The sequence below is a fragment of the Pan troglodytes genome, chromosome 19 (genome assembly GCF_028858775.2).
Source record: "Pan troglodytes isolate AG18354 chromosome 19, NHGRI_mPanTro3-v2.0_pri, whole genome shotgun sequence".
Classification (NCBI taxonomy): Eukaryota; Metazoa; Chordata; class Mammalia; order Primates; family Hominidae; genus Pan; species Pan troglodytes.
In genome coordinates this window covers 58433887-58451906 of record NC_072417.2, presented here as the reverse complement: position 1 = coordinate 58451906, position 18020 = coordinate 58433887, and positions in this window count along the sequence as shown.

Here is an 18020-nt window from a genome sequence, read left to right as displayed (position 1 = left end):
GTCTTGATTTCAACACTAACAAAACAACCGGAAGGGTACTCCTGATCATCTCACGGTTAGGTCAGAAAAGATCGTTCACACAGGTCTGATTTCACAAGTACAACAGCAAGGTGCAGCACCATAGACACATCGGTTTTAGCTGTTAAAAGATGGATCATTTAAAAACTGTGTTTTCCTTCCTTAAGTTTTGGTCAGTGAAGCTAGCACTTGTTTGCTGAACTGTGGAAGAACTGCAAGGTCACACACATTATTCATGATAAAGCAACCAAGCTGATGAGTCTGTGCTTAATTGAAGAATAACCAGTAGGAGAGAGAGAGAACACAAGGAGTTCATCACCACCGCAGGTGCTCTCAAAGGAAGAGGGGTTAACAGATGAATTCACAAAGGCAGATCTATACAGAATACTGAAAGCCATGTGTAAATCCTCATGAAACTCCAGAAACAGGAACACCACACAATGCATATACTTTGATTTACACATTCCATTACAAAGGAAAAAAAGACACCATTACAACTTTGTATGTAACTGCATTAACTGCGATATAAACCAAGTCCAGAGTTTGGCAGGTAACTAAAAGAGGGTTATCACTTAGGTTATATAGCAAAAGTGTTGATGTATATTATATAGAGTTGTATAAATAATAACAAAGTATTATTTAAATTAGATCACAGTGCTGCATTATGTGCATAACAGTGAGATAGGGACCTGCGACACTAAGGACTTAACTGTTAACACTGGGAAGTCACAATCAAGAGGAAACACAGAGTTCCAATGTTTTCTTTTGGTGGCAAAAAAAATCCTGAAGATGGCCGGGTGCGGTGGCTCACGCCTGTAATCCCAGCACTTTGGGAGGCCGAGGTGGGTGGATCACGAGGTCAGGAGATCGAGACCATCCTGGCTAACACAGTGAAACCCCGTCTCTACTAAAAATACAACCCCCCCCCCAAAAATTAGCTGGGCGTGATGGTGGGCACCTGTAGTCCCAGCTACTCGGGAGGCTGAGGCAGGAGAATGGGGTGAACCCAGGAGGCAGAGCTTGCAGTGAGCCGAGATTGCGCCACTGCACTCCAGCCTGGGTGACAGTGAGACTCCATCTCAAAAACAAAAACAAAAACTAAAACAAAAAAAAACACCTGAGGATGAAAGAAAAATACTTCTCTACAGAAACATAAAAATCGGTTGCAACATCTGGGCAGCTGTGATCCAGCAGAAGGAAACGAGTCCCAACCTGAATTAAAGGGAAAAAGAAACCACATGAATTTAATCCAGTCTCATCTAGAAAAGCTTCCCATTTAGGTCACTTGTATGTAACTCCAATTCCTTCTCCAAGAGCCCTTCCAGGAGAGGCGCAAGGCCCCCCCACACAGAGTGGAATGAGTGGAACTTGCGTCAGTAGCCCTTGGCTTAGGCAGTCCTGGCGTGGTGCAGGACTCTGAGCTGGGCACAGAAGGCGTCCACCTGGTTCTCGCTCTACAGAGCCCACTGCCTGATGCCCTCCCTCAGGCAGGAGCCTCCTTCAACACAGTGGTCCCTCCCAGAAGACTCCTTGGTAGTAACTGCTGTGGCCAGCAAGCACTACACACGTTGAATGCCTCTGCATTTTTATTTTAAAGTCACTTTTTTCTTTTTTTCTGATACTTGCCTACATATACTGAATCAAAATGTGGGTTTCAGGCAGCAACCCAGCAACTAAGTAATTCTTAATGACTAAAGGTTGATAGTGAAAAATGAGTTGGTGCTGATTAATGAGATTAGCTAGCTGGTCATCTTAGAGAATAAAGGGGGGCATGTTGTGTCCAGAATTGGTGGGTTCTTGGTCTCGCTGACTTCAAGAATGAAGCCGCAGACCCTGGCAGTGAGTGCTACAGTTCTTAAAGATGGTGTGTCCGGAGTTTGTTCCTTCTGATGTTCCCACGTGTCCAGAGTTTCTTCCTTCCGATGGGTTCTGATCTTGCTGACTTCGGGAATGAAGCTGCAGACCTTCGCTGTGTTACAGCTCATAAAGGTGGCGTGGACCCAGAGTGAACAACAGCAAGATTTACTGCGAAGAGTGAAAAAACAAAGCTTCCACAGGCAGGAAAGGAACCCCAGCGAGTTGTTGACCCTGGCTCTGTGGCCTGCTTTTATTCCCTTATTTGGCCCCACCCACATCCTGCTGATTGGTCCATTTTTACAGAGTGCTGATTGGTGCGTTTAGAAACCTTTAGCTAGACACAAAGTGCTGATTGGTGCATTTACAGTCCTTTAGCTAGACAGAAAAGTTCTTTTAGTCCCCACCCTATTAGCTAGACACAGAGCACTGATTGGTGCTTTTAGAAACCTTTAGCTGGACAGAAAAGTTCTCCAAGTCCCCAACCAACCCAGAAGCCCAGCTGGCTTCACCTCTCAATGTTAAAGAGAGCCTCTACTGCCGGATATGTGCAAGGGAGAGAACAGATTGGAGATTATATCCAGATGACTGTATCAGAGGTGCTGGTGGGGTCAGGGGAGGAGTCCTGAAATTGGGCATGTTTTATTGAGGTGGTTTAAACAAGAGACTGGTTTTGATGTGAGGGTACCAGAAATCCTGCACTTTTCATAGAATGGTTTTAGAATTTGCCTTGATGAAAATTTACAGAGGAAGAAAAAGATAAAACACTCACTAGAAGTAGTTAGGGGTTGGGTCCCTAAATTGGAGTCTGATTTTGGTCTGATTTCCCGAAGTTTTCATTCTTTCATAGGGGAAACTCAAATACTACTCTTAATCTTCTTAACCTTAGGTGGAGTTCCATGCCTCCAGCTTATCAGCTTCCCCTGAAATCATGGATGGGAGTTTCTTAGAGCGTAGTCACACCCCACAGATCCTATAAGCATCTAGGCCACAGACTGTAAATTTTATTTTTTGCCTTACATCTCCCCTGTATCTATTGAGATTATCATAAACATTTTCCCCTTTAACTTTTTACTTATAGTTTTAATTTCGAAATAATTTTAGATTTACATAAAAATTGTAAAGATAGTTTAAAGAATTCCTGGATACCCCCCACCCAATTTCGTATGTTACCGTGGTACATTTGTTAAAACTGAAAAACAGACATTGCTCCATTACTATTAAATTAACTCCAGACTGTATTTGGATTTCAACGTTTTTTCTATTAGTGTTTTCTTTCTATTCCAGGATCCAGTTCAGGATACCACATGATACTAAGTTTTCATGTCTTCCCAGGCTTCTGTGGTCTGTGAGTTTCTCAGTACTTTTTTTTGTTTTTAATGACCTTGAGAGTTTTGAAGAGTACTGGCTGTGCATTCCGTAGACTGTCCCCCAGTCTGAGTTTGTTGTATTTTTCTCCTAATTCGATCCGGGTTATGGATTTTTGGGAACGCAGCCATAGACGTGAAGCGCACTTCTCATCACATTGTATCAGAGGGAACCTTGGTCACTTAGTGAAGGTAATGCTGGCAAGGCCTCTTCATTATAAAGTTACATTTTTGTCTTTTCTTCTCTATTCATTGGAATTGAGCCACTAGGTGATTTGTGATTTCTAGTTCCATCCTTTAGAATGACTTAGACATTTTTGTTTGTTTGTTTGCATGAAAGTTCCAAATAATTCACTGATAACACCATCTGGGCCTAAAGTCTTTTTGGAGGTAAAATTTTAAAAACCTTTTAAAAGAATTTTCATGATTTCTTCTGGGTGTGATGGCTCAAGCCTATAATCCCAGGGCTTTGGGAGGCCGGAGCAGGAGGATTGCTTCAGCCCAGGAATTAAGGCTGCAGTGAGCTATGATCATGCCACTGCACTCCAGCCTGGGTGACACAGCTAGACTCCGTCTCTTAAAAAAACAAAAAACAAAAAAAAAAAACAACAACCAACTTATAATTTCATGTCTATAAAGGTCTTCTACATCTTCTAAATGTCGGAGTTTTTGGTAATTAAAAAATATAATGATCAATTTCATTGTGATTTTGAAATTTAATAGATGGTGTTTTGCCTATATTTTATTCTTGTATGTATATTTGGTATCTTTTTTCTGGATTTCTAATACAGATGTACATTTTCTTTTCATGAGTAGGCATGCTATTTATGTTGTTTAATTTGTGGAGGAAGTGGTAGCGCCTTCCAGATTTATAAGTCTAATGCAGAAATGGGAATTAGTAAGGTATATGTGTTGCAACAGTGAGGTTTGCTGGAGCAAAGAACACTGGAGCCCAGGGGCAGATTCTTGGGTACTTTGGGCACGTCTAGGTAATGGTGGGCCATTAACATAGAAAACTAGGCTTATGCCTACTTCTCTTAGAAGCTCTTTTTGGTAGATATTCTAGTTTGGAAGTATAGAGCCAACATGGAACTCTGGGAGAGATAGAGGACTATTGTTTCCACCCTCCAGTGCTACTTCTTAGACTGCTTTCTGCTAATAGCTACACAAGATTTGGTTATGCCTCCTGCAAAGGGCTTCTGCCCAGCTTGAGATTTACAGCTGTTTTCACCACTATACCGGTAGGATCAGGTATTTTTGGGTATTTGGGCAGGAAAAAAAAATCATAGAATGTCAAGTCTGTGTAGGACCTCTAGTTCAAAGCTATCTTTCTTTTTCCTCATTTTTTTTTTTTATTATTTCTCTCTCTCTCTCTCTTTTTTTTTTTTTTTTTTTTTTTTTAACAATTTTACTTTAAGTTCTGGGATACATGTGCAGAACATGCAGGTTTGTTACATAGGTATACATGTGCCATGGTGATTTGCTGCACCTATCAACCTGTCATCTAGGTTTTAAGCCCCGCATGCCTTAGGTATTTGTCCTAGTACTCTCCCTCCCCTTGCCCCCCACCCCCCAACAGGCCCCGGTGCGTGATGTTCCCCTCCCTATGTCCATGTGTTCTCATTGTTCAACTCCCACTTATGAGTGAGAACATGCGGTGTTTTCTGTTCTTGTGTTAGTTTGCTGAGAATGATGGTTTCTAGCTTCATCCATGTCCTTCCTTTCTCCTCATTTTAAGGATATGAGAACTAAGGTTAAGTAAGGGCAAATGGATGTTCTAAGGCCACAGAGAAAATCAGTGGTGAAATTAGGACTTGCACCCAGATTTCTTTACTCCTGGTTTAGTGCTCTCTCGTAACGTCACACTGCCCTTGATTTTGACCTAACAGGCGTAGAGGCCATACACATAGAGAAAAGGCAATGATCAATGTGGTGGAGTTTAAACACTCTAAATCCAGGGCAAGTTCCATAGCGTGGGTGCTTCTGGGCTCTGTTGTGGAGATATAATTGCAGTGGGACCTGTTCTAGTCAAACCGCTCACAAAGGTTTGACCCTGCAAATCTCCATCAACTGAGCTTTACAAATCCCCAGGGAAAACATAGGCATATTTGGAGGAGTTGCTTTATCTCTTCAATCTACTTGGGAAGTAATCCTGAACTTTTAGAGCACAGCCAAGGGCTGGGATACTTGCCAGTCCATATACAGTGTCCATCTGTAGGGATAGACTAGAATTTAGGCTAAATGGAGATTCCCTCTTTTGGCTGCTGCGTGCTGTCTCAGACTGTGTATCTTGAAGCAGGATCCACATTCTTGGCAGGTCAGCTGTGAAACGTGTTTGACATTGGTGGAAAAGGGCAGTTCTCAGATCCAGGAGCCTTGCTGCTTGTCTGTCTGCACTCCTGAGGAACCCTTTGGCAGAAGCCAACTTCTTGCGAGTCTGTTTGGCTTTCTCTTTGACACTGATGGAGCAGGGTAAGCTGACTCCAGGCTCAGAAAGGTCCCTTCCCTCCACTTTGTGTAGAACACATACAAACCCGCCTATGTGTCAGACGGGTATGTTCAATGCCCATTTGAATTCCCTCGTCGCAAGGAGAGTAACGGGAAATGCAAAAGCGAATTAAGGTTATGCTATGATGTTATGGGGTGACGAGGATTTAATGAAGGGAAGATCATTTATTCTGTTCTCAACCTCTAGGACCCAGGCTTGTTGATTTGTTTATACCACTGTCCAACTGTCTGTAGAATCACGGTACAGTGGGACAGATTTTAGACCTCAAATTCTGGGATCTTGGCATTAAGCCCAAAGGAGATCTGGGATTTCCCTACTGCTTTAATAATTTCTGCTGGCCCTCCTGGAGTCATCTTAAACTGTTCCCAAGGTAAATAAATCAGCTGCCCTAGAGTGGAAGCATCCCATTCATACAGACACAAACCCAGAGACAACAAACAAAGGTAAGAAAATGCCTTCCCCTGAGACTGCGCCTATACTTTGTAAAATCGATTCCTGGGGACGCTGTGAATGGTATTCCCTCAAATCATGCCCCATGTCCTCTTCTGCCCTGGCTAAGACAAGTTGACTGACAGGGTACACTGCAGTCTTGAGATATGCAAGAGAGGGCAGAGGCCACACTGCATAAAGCCAAACCACCTGCTTTAGAAAAGTATGTGCACAGTTGAGTGAGTGAAGGGACAGGTAGGTGATGAAGCAGCTGCCTCTCGTGACAGACATTCAGTGTAGCTCAAAGGGGCTGTGCCAACCAGGTAGGTTTAAATCCCTTCCTCCTTACATGCAAGCAGTGACGGATACCTGACAAGAGGCTACCCTACCTTTGGTGGCTTCCAGAAGAAATGGAGTGAGGGTGGGGCAGGGTAGATAAGGAACATAGGAAAAATGCAGAGAAATGAGATGTTTATAAAATTTGATGTTTATATTTTCCATCTCCAGGTATTTTTTTTCCTGATTTCAGACTTTTTTCTGTTTCTCCTCTAGTTTTATAGATGCAATTTGCTCTTCACTCTCATTGAGATTCTACTCAGAGGCAGTTAGTTTACTTACCTTGGGAACAGAAAACAGTTCTTGTTTTTAAATTTTTTTTGAGCAAATTACAATGATAACAATGGTAATTTCTGGGAAGATTACAACTATGCAATATTCAAATTATGAAACTTCCACTGGTCGGAGGCCTTACTGAGCAGCTTATACAGCTAATATTTATACAGAAAAAAAAAGAAAAATCAGCAAGGCTCTAGCTTTAAAAGTTCTATCATCTCTTATCTGTAGTCTTTTTTTGTACTTTTTATAAATATAGAAGTTCAAATCTGCACAAAGATGTATGTTTTCATGCTGACATCTTTGACATTCTTTGATCTTTTCATGCCTCCATGTATATATTATTTGAACATGTGTAAAATCTTGCAAATTAGAGGGGAACCAGATTATTATCCTGTATTCAAAATTCTGTCATATCTGCAATTTTAATTTAAAATTGCAACTGTGAGAGAGACTTCAGGGAAAAGTATTAAGATAGCTTCTAAAATATTTGCTTAATATTAATTTTAGAATTTTTAGAAAACACAAGAAAGAAAAATTAAGAAATTAAAAGTCATGATTGTATCATTTAGACTTTAACACTTTGGTGTACACAGTTCCAGTCTCTCTTTTTGATATGTATAGATATGTTAAAATAAAATGGAATTTAAAAAAATATAACTTTAAAAGTCCCTTTTACATATTTTAAACGTTTTCTTTTATTATTTTTTCTATTATATTATCTTAATGGGTATATATCATCCCACCATATAGCTATACCATAATCTATTTAATGAATCTCCTATTGTTGGAAATTTAGATTATTTTCAATAATTCACCATTACTGGCAGTACTATAATGTTAACCATTGTAGCTATATCTTTGCGCACAGTCATGATTATTTCCTTATGATAAATTCCTGGAAGTAGAGTTGCCAGATCAAAATGTATGCAAAAATTCTAAGACACAAAAAGATTGCCTAAAAGTTGTATAAATTTATCTTCCCACCACCTGTTTGTCAGAAGGCTCATTTCCCTCTATACTTGGCAATAATTGATAAATTATTATTTTTTACTAATTTATAAATAATAAATACTACACCATTGTCTTATTAAGCACTTATTTGATAACTAGTGATGATACATTTTGTATGTTTACTGTTAATTTAACTTTCATGGTTTTAAATTAGCTTTTCATGTTTTTAAGTTTTTTTGCCTTTGTAAATAGTCAACTTAATTGACTCATCTTATTAGTTGAATAATGTCTTAGTTCTTGCTTTTAGATGTTTTTGAGCAAATTACAATTATAACAATGGTAATTTCTGGGAAGATTACAACTATGAAATTTTCAAATTATGATAATTCATTCCTTTGTTTTCATGTTTATACTTTTCTTTTTCTTAGTACATTGGCTGAAACTTCTGTGTGTTCTTTGCTTCAAATCCTTGGAGAATGTCTTGAGCTCGTGTTAATTCCCTCATTAATTGTCTTCAGTACATAATATGCTGCTCATTACCTCCACTGTGTTTTAAAATTTGATGTTTGTATTTTCCATCTCCAGGTATTTTTTTCCTGATTTCAGACTTTTTCCTGATTTCAGACTTTTTTCTGTTTCTCCTCTAGTTTTATAGATGCAATTTGCCCTTCACTTTCACTGAGATTCCACTCAGAGGCAGTTGGGAACAGAAGTTTAAGATGAGACTGGAAATGCCAAGACATTTTCCTAAAAGTTTTCTCTTATTTCATGGACTAATACATGTTTTTAACTCATTAGTTCTCTTCTTTTGAATTGCTAGATATTTTCATTTTATTTAGTGATTTTTCTTTGTTTATTCTTTTTTTTTTCCTCTTTTCTTTTGAGACAGAGTCTTGCTCTGTCACCAGGCTGGAGTGCGGTGGTGCCATCTCGACTCACTGCAGCTTCCGCCTCCCTGGTTCAAGTGATTCTCTTGCCTCAGCCTCCTGAGTAGCTGGGATTACAGGCACATGCCACCACACCCAGCTAATTTTTGTATTTTTAGTAGAAACGGGGTTTTGCTATGTGGGCCAGGCTGGTTTTGAACTCCTGACCTCAAGTGATAGACCTGTCTCGGCCTCCCAGAGTGCTGGAATTACAGGCGTGAGCCACTGTACCCGGCCCGTTCATTCTTACAGTAGCAATGTTATGTTTGTCCAAAATGAAGAGTAGAGATGGCGTTTATCAAATACAGAGTGGATGTTTATTCAAACTCTTTAGTCCTGAAGTTGAGAGCCAGCTTGACTGTGTCCCCATTTTCATTAGTGTGCTCTTGGTGTTAACTGTGAGTTGTAGAGTCTGCATGTTTCTAACTCTTGCTAGTTTTATCAGAGAAGCTGATTGATATTGATCCTTCATTGACTGCCCCTGGCTTGCCCGCCCTACTAGCTACCATGGTAACTCAGACTTAGGGGCCCTCTAAAGTGACTCCTGCTTTCAACATTTTCTTTTTGGCTGTCTCTTAAATGTCAAGGTTCTGTGGACCCTACCTTTGTCCTCTTTTCCCCTCATTCTCTACACTTTCCATTGTTTCTGTCGCCTTCATACACGGCTTCAACCATCTCTTATATGCAGAAGACTCCCCAAGTCAGTATCTCCAGCCCAGACATTCCTCTTAAATATAAAACTGGACATCTGCATGTGGCTGTCCCTCAGCTGATCAAACAGAGCATGCAAAAAAATGATTGACTGCAAAAGAAGCAGTCTTAATCAAGCTTCATTACCCAATTTCTGGGTTGAACAAATTCACGCCATCCTCTCTGTAAGTCACAGTGACAATGGCAGCAGAGCTCTGCTGAGCTCTGGTACCACATCTACCCTTCTGTTTCCACCGGTCTGTGCTCCGCAGGAGTGAGTGTGGTTACTCTCAAACTTGGTTATATAAGTAAACCCTGGTACTAAGACTTGTCCTGTAAAATAATGAAACTTGAACAAGAAGGGCGTTGATGCTCTGAAAACCATATTGGAAGCTTTGTAAAGAATTTGATAAAGTGAACTTTAAAAAATGCTGCAAAACTGGATATGCTTTGGTTAACTTTAAGAGTGAAGGATTAAAACAAAGAAACAAACAAACAACAAACCTCTGTTAAAAAACCCTGAGAACTTTTTTTTTTTTTGAGACAGAGTCTTGTTCTGTCGCCCAGGCTGCAATGCAGTGGCGCGATCTCGGCTCACTGCAAGCTCCGCCCCCGGGTTCACGCCATTCTCCTGCCTCAGCCTCCCGAATAGCTGGGACTACAGGTGCCCGCCACCACGCCCGGCTAATTTTTTGTATTGTTAGTAGAGACGGGGTTTCATCGTGTTAGCCAGGATGGTCTCGATCTCCTGACCTTGTGATCCACCCGCCTCGGCCTCCCAAAGTGCTGGGATTACAGGAGTGAGCCACCGTGCCCGGCCAAAACCCTGAGAACTTTTAATTTAGACTGCTTTACAAGTATCTATAAGTTTCCACTCTACTTCAAAGATATCAAAACTGGGAATTATAGATGATTCATTATGGGTATTGCTTCTGTGAGAAAGGTGAGGTAGAACTCCCCACTAGCTAACTTGTTCAAAGGCCTTGGCCCTATATCAAATGATTGGTGGTTGATTGATACATTTGAATGTTAAGATAAAATAAAAGGTTTAAGACATGCATATTCCATTTTCAGAAATTATTCTCTTTTTTTAATTTTTATTTTTGAGACAGAGTTTCGCTCTTGTTGCGCAGGCTGGAGTGCAGTGGCACGATCTTAGCTCACCGCAACCTCTGCCTCCCGGGTTCAAGCAATTCTCCTGCCTCAGCCTCCCAAGTAGCTGGGATTACAGGCATCTGCCACCATGCCGGCTAATTTTTGCATTTTTAGTAGAGACGGCATTTTACTATGTTGATTAGGCTGGTCTTGAACTCCTGACCTCAGGTGATCTGCCCGCCTTGGCCTCCCAAAATGCTGGGATTACAGTCATAAGCTACCATGCCCAGCCCAATTTTCAGAAATTATTCTCCTATCATTGATCTCTTGATCAATTATGAGTCCTGATTTATCGAATCAGAGGGCTTGTATTATTTGTATCTTTTATTCCCAACATCCTAGCGGAAAGCCAGGATGCAGTCCAAGCTCTATGAAACTTGAGCTGCTGAGCGGGTGTGCCAATGAGCTAGCTGCAAAGGCTGGCTTGGATCTGTACTGTAATGGCTCTATATAATTCTCTAAGATTCTCTTGCGGTTTCTGCAGACACAGAAGAGGGGGCATCTTTGGGGAAGTTTCCATTTTTAGAGAAGGTTGTTGGTAAAGCCTTTTTAGCTCATAGTATTTACACTTTCTACTTCATTAAATGTCCGCATTTATCATCATGATTCCCAAGCACTTGTCGGTTCCGATCGGTAGGGGCAGTACATTTGGCACAGCTTAGAGAACTACCCTTCATTTTCCCCATTAGCTATAATCTAAGACAGAATCATCCACATGGACACAACTTTGTAAAGGGCAAATAGACAACATATTAGAAATATTAAATATGAAATAGTACTAATATATTAGTAAAATATAAGTGTACATACCCTGTTTAATCACTGGCCTGAACTCAGTGGAATTCTAATAGTTTTTTATGTTTTGCTCTAAATGATGCCTCCAATCTGACTTCCAGCCTCATTTTTCTGTTTTTTAATAAATCTTGAGCACAGACCATAATTTTCAGGTGATTCTTCACTGTTAAAATTAAGTCCAGGGGGCCAGGTGCGGTGGCTCATGCCTGTAATCCTAGCACTTTCGGAGGCCAAGGTGTGCGGATCACGAGGTCAGGAGTTCAAGACCAGCCTGGCCAGCATGGTGAAACCCTGTCTCTACTAAAAATACAAAAATTAGCCAGGTGTGGTGGCAGGCGCCTGTAGTCCCAGCTACTTGGGAGGCTGAGGAAGGAGAATCACTTGAACCGGGAGGCAGAGGTTGTAGTGAGCCGAGATCGAGCCACTGCACTCCAGCCTGGGTGACAGAGTGAGACTCTATCTCAAAGGAAAAAAAAAAAAAATTAAGTCCAGGGACGTCTGCTCTGGCCATGATAGAGTAACTAGTACTAGATTTATCCTTCTACCAGAAACAACTAAAAAATAAGAGAAAATATATGAAACAAGTGTTTTTGGACATTAGAAATCAGGTAGCAGAGGACAGGGATCAGAATGGGGGAAACAAAAAAGGGTGAGCCCTATGATGGCCCCAGCTTACTGCCTGGAGAAAGTCTCCAGGCTGCAGCACAGGGAAAGGAACTCGGGCAGAGCTGATGGTCTCCTTGTGTTGAAAAGACAGAGATGGGAGTGTGGGAACGCAAGGCAGCTGGATATCATAGGGCATGTATACAAGAGAGAAGAGGGATTTATGGAGAGAAAGCCCCAGAGATCTGCAGAGGGTCCCCCTTGAGCCTTAGGTGAGAGCTGAGTAGCTCATGTACGTGAAGAAATGTCCCCAAAGCTGGGGAGAGAACCACCCGAAAGGAGTAAAGGAAACAAATTCCGGTGTTCAGGATTTGAGGGTATATTAGAGATACAAAGGAAGATGCGGAAAGACCAGGGACTCTGGGCATCAGCAGGACATGGATGAGGAACTGGGTTGTGGAGGACTCGTCTTTGGGCAGAGATCTTGCTCCATTGCCCAGGCTGGAGTGTAGTGGTGTGATCATGGTTAACCACAGTCTCAATTTCCTGGGCTCAAGTGATTTCCCTAAATAGCTGGGACTACAGGTGCATGCCACCATACCTGGCTTAATGTTTTTAAATTTTTGGTAGAGACAAGGTCTCACTACGTTGCCTAGGCTTCAGTGTCCTTTTTAAAAATAGATTTTATTTTCATTTATTTATTTTTTTGAGATGGAGTCTCACTCTGTCACCCAGGCTGGAATGCAGTGGTGCAATCTCGGCTCACTGCAGCCTCTGCCTCCAGGTTCAAGTGATTCTCCTGCCTCAGTTTCCCAAGTAGCTGGGATTACAGGTGCCCACCACCACACCTGGCTAATATTTTTGTTGTTGTATTTTTAGTAGAGATGGGGTTTCACCATGTTGGCCAGGCTAGTTTTGAACTCCTGACCTCAAGTGATCTGCCCGCCTCGGCCTCTCAAATTGCTGGGATTATAGGCGTGAGCCACCGCGCCCAGCCTAAAAGTAGATTTTAAAGTGGAATGCAACATACAAATAGAAATGTACACAAATCATAATGTGCTCATTGAGTTTTCACTAGCATACTTGTGTAAACCAGATTATGAAGTAGTTCTCCAGAAGCTCCATTTGCACCCCTCCCAATCATTAACACTGCTCCCCTAAAGGCCACTGTCGCCTCCCACCCCCCGTCCATCATCATCGCCAAGGCAAACCTTCCTCCTCAGCTGGGCCCATTTACAATCCCCTCTGGAGTTGCTGCTTCTCTGGCGGACACTGCCTGGCTTAGTGCTGGGTGGCAGGTATCCAAGTGCTGGCTGTCTTAGGGGTGCTGCTTGAGTTCTTTGGAAGACCCTGTGGGGTCTCCCCACTGTCCAGTTCCCTGACACAGGCTCTCTGGCTCTGGACTGATGTCCGTTCTTCGTCAGCTCCATTATTAAAGTCTGCTCGGCTGGCAGGCAGCCCTCTTGGTGGGGTACTGGAAAGATGGCTTGAGCCCAGCTACATTCCACAGTGTCCACTCAACCATGGGAAACTCATGCATCCTGGCCATGCCAGTGGGCCAAAGGCTGCTCCACGACCCCCTCCCATTTCCCTCCACTTCTCTTTTCTCCTGTTATTAAGGCTATGATGGATGGAGATCTCCAACTGGAGAGTGGAATGCTGGTGCCAGTACCCCTTCCTGCAGGCCCCCATCATTACTGTAGGCGACGATCTTGGATAATGCCCCTCGCTTGGCTTTGGGGAAGAGTGAGGAAGTCCACTGCTTGTCACGAGGCTGACAACGGCCTGTGCGTAATCAATTTTCCTCCACTCATTCTCCTTTTAAAGGGGGGCAAGGTAGGGAGTGTCTGTGGAGCAAGGGCAGTGTTCTAAGGGTACCTAGGATTTATTTTACCTTGGTATGGTAAGACACACAGACGGGGAAATGACTGTCATTAAAACAGTTTTTATACTCACAGATCTGTAGAAGCAGGGGGCACTGGATGCCATGTAGGGCCACACAGGGAAGCACCAGGTGGGTCAGGAGGCAGAGGGAGAGGGGGAAGTGTAAGTAAGGGCCTTTACTGGGGTTTCCACAGAAGGAACAGGTGAGGCAGGGTGAGCAGGGTTACGATCGGCTAGTTTGCATGATTTCAGCAGGCTCTGGGGCATGGGGCTGTCCCTAGTTGTCTGGGACCTGGCCCTGGGGGGATTAAGGGCAGGTGGAGTGTGGCCCAGAGTGTGAGCGCCCAATAGAGGAGGTGGCTGGGGATGGAGGCTCTGGATTGGTTGGTTCGCATTTGAAAGACATGCTCAACCTGACTCATTTACTGTATCTAGGAATGAGCTAACCTTGGGAGGGGCAGTCCCAAGGGTCAGCAAAGTCCCAAGAAGCCAAGAGCAGCCAAATGCAGAAAAAGACACAATTAATAAAGCCAATCTGATTATCTCATAGTGAGCTCTGGGGGGCCAGGGGTGGGGGTGGAGGGGTTCTGGTTGTTGTTGGGTCTTTTTAGAATGTATGTTACTTTTTACCTCTTTGTCCTCAGCTTTGGGTGCTGGCTGTTAATTCCGAGACAACAGGAAATATCTCAACATTCTGCTATATAGTGATTAGTGAAAACATGACATTGCATACTATCTGACTTTCCTATTAGAAATTAAAGCAGCAAATGCTGAAATGGTCTACACTGTTGACTGGGGCTCAGGGTCCAAAGATTCTTTGGTTGCAAGCAATGGAATTCAACTGGTTGATATCAACAAAACCACAATCTGTGAAATGTGTGTAGAGTAGCTCAAGGGGAAGGAAAAGTGACTTTCAGGCCTCTGAAAGGCAGAGAGCTACTGTTGGCTTCCAGCTGCCACAGCATTTTGTATGCCCAGGAGTCAGGTTCCAGGGAGGGAGGATCCTTGGCCAGAGGCTTGAGGTTTGGGGGGATCTTTGATTGACATTCTCATCAAGACTGTGTCATAAAGATCGAGGAGTGATTTCCCAGAGGAAAATAAAGGGCTAGTAACAAAAGAAGAGGCTATGAAATCTGGGTTGGAAAAACCAAAAGACGCTCATTACAGGTAGACAGGTGCACATAAAGAGTCTAGATGTAGCTTCAGAAAAGCCATATTTGAGCTCCTTCTCTGTCACTGATTATTTTGGTCATGATTTTTATGGACTTCTTTGTCCACCTATAATATACAGGGATTTAATACCTATCTTACCATATTGTTGAGACAAGTAACTATAAATGCTATAAAAATGACAAGCTGCTATATGATTCGTACCACATTAGTACAAACTACGTCATTCCTTCTGTTCCTGAGTTGCCATCATCTCGTAGATGGTGTGTGTTCTTGTCACTTTGTATGGATTCCCTATGAAGGCACTGATTTGATAGTAAAGCATAAAAACTTTAAACGTCCCATGGAAATGCAAGCATGTTCTAGTCTAATACATTTTTAGGCTCTGAATCCCCACATGGAGCCAATTTGACATCCAGTTGTACATCTAAAGTACCGTTAAAAACCCAACCCTTTATTTACCTAGATTCTCGATTTATCTTGAAATGAAAAGCATTTGCATGGAGAGAACTTCGTGCTTTTCAGCATGCAAAATGTCAAACAGATCTTATCTGACCTGTTGCTGCCCCCGTGCACAGCCCTGAGTGGCTCCAGGATCTGTGTTGACAATATTCCAACGTGTTCAGCTGATGTGCCAAAACCTATTGAAAACCCTAGGCCTGGATTGTGCTAACAGCACCCTTTCAAATTCTTGAAATCCAGGCACATCCTGGGAGGAAAGAGGCCTGCGAGGTGTCTCACTTCTCTTACAAAGAGGGATGGGTGAGAAATGAAACCTCCTGGGATCCAGACAAAGCCTTGGGTATTGCTAGAGACATGTGTTTTGCTAATGGACAGACAATTTTGCATAGAGACATTCCAGCTTAACCTGGAGCTGTGTTCTCTGCTGGGATGCTGGCCCTTTCCCATGGGGGCCTTTGCTTGAGAGTCTAAGGACTTTCCAGTGAGAAAACTGATTCTGAGTGAGTACAAGGGTCAGGCACATTCTTCGTTGCCTTTAATAGTTGTTGGAGGAATGAGTAATTCTGAAAGCTGAGTGTGTTATTTATATTTACTTCCTAGCCTGATCTCCCCATGGTTGAGGGGTACTGGGGGGAAAGTGTGGATTTCTAGTGTGGGTTGTCGATGTGAAATAAATCTCAGTGACCTATAGTCTTAAGGAAGGCAAGACACAAATGGCGTGGCTTTCGTGCTGGAGTGAAACAGCCAAACGGTGAAGCAGAGAGAGAGAGAGGCTGTTTCAATGATCTGTTTCTGCGGGACAGTCTATTCCAAAACAGTGGCTTAGCACAACCACCATTGTATTAGTTCTCATGGTTTTGTGGGTGAGGAAGTTGCGCAGGCCCCAGCTGGGTGATTCTTCTGCCTCAAGTGGCGTCTGTTGGGCCATGTGATGGTATCTAGCCAATGCTTTTCTAGGCTAAGATGCCTTCATTTACATCCCCGGCACACTGGCAGGGATGGCTGGAATGCTTGGCTTAGCTGAGTCCTGCTTCTTCTCTGGAGCCTCTCTACTTGGTACTGGGAGGATACTCAGCTTCAACCTGGCAGCTCAGAGCTTCGAGAGACCAAGGCAGCAGCTGCCAGTCCTGTTCCAGGCTGAAATGGAGTGACTTTCACATTCTCTCTTGGTTAGAGTAGTTGCAGGCCAGCCCGGATTCGAAGGCAGAGAAAGTAAGCCCAGCTTTAGTGAGAAGGAGGGTCAAAGGATTTATGGTAATCTTTTATTTTCCATACTGGCATTGTCTCTTCTTCTGCAGGCAGTTTAGAGTAGCTACGGCCTAGGGTGGGTTCCTAGGAAAGCAGTGTTGTCCCTGAGATGGTAGAGCCTGGTTGTTGAGTATAGACAGTGCCCTGATGAGGTAGCTTGCCTGTATGTGACGCGGGGTTCCCCTCATGCAGTGAGGGAGGGAGAGTGGCCGACGCAGGTGTTAGCTGACTGGACTTGGGTGTATCACATGGAGACACCCTTTGGGAACTCCCAGAAGTACTTGGCGGGTGGGAAGGTTGTTGTACAAAAGCTCTATACACCCTCTGCCTGGACCTTGATGTACAAAAGCAGATAAAGGCAGCAGAGTCTGGGATATTGCTGTTCATGTCATACTCCATCAATATATCCTCTCCACCTTACATGCACACCCACAGGCAGATATGGTTTGTGCAGAAGTTGATTATGTGTGTTGAAGATTCAGCGCTAGCCTGACAGTTTCTTGAAGTCCTGTCCCTCAGAGGGCAGCAATGCTGTGCAGGCATGGCTCATCAGACCCCAGTCTCACCTCCGTGGTGACATCACCCGGGATGTAGTGAATCCCTCATGAACACCAAGCTCCTTTTATTGAGGGCTCACTCCTCCATATTGCACTTTCCTGTTTAGTTCTCACAGCTCCATTGAACTACGGAATTCAGACTCTCATTTGTACCGATGAGGAAACAGAGGCCGAGAAATGTTAAGTGATGTGCCAAGCTCACAGAGGGCAGGTGGATCTGAATGTCTGACTGCAATTGTCTTTCTTGAAGGACTCACCTCACGAGGAGCCCTTCCAGGCACCAGCACTGTAAGCTCTCTAAGAGGAGTGTGCTTGTTTTTCCTCTGCTGCCAAGGTGTCCTCTGCCCAAGCTCACAAACCTGGTAATGGCGCCCTTTCACTTTCTTTTTTTTTTTGTTTGGAGACAGAGTCTCACTCTATCCCCCTCGCCCAGGCTGTACTGCAGTGGTGTGATCTCAGCTCACAGCAACCTGCGCCGCCTCCCGGGTTCAAGCGATTCTCTTGTCTCAGCCTCCCAAGTAGCTGGGATTACGGGCACCTGCCACCACGGGTAGCTACTTTTTGTATTTTTAGTAGAGACGGGGTTTTGCCATGTTGGCCAGGCTGGTCTTGAACTCTTGACCTCAGGTGATCCACCCACCTCGGCCTCCCCAAGTGTTGGGATTACAGGCGTGAGACACCGCACCCAGCCCCCTTTCACTTTCTTTAGCCAAGAATCTGGTGGAGTTCCTGCAAGACAAATGCTCTTTGCGTGTCATGTTTCCTAGTCTGACATGGTCCTGCCGGG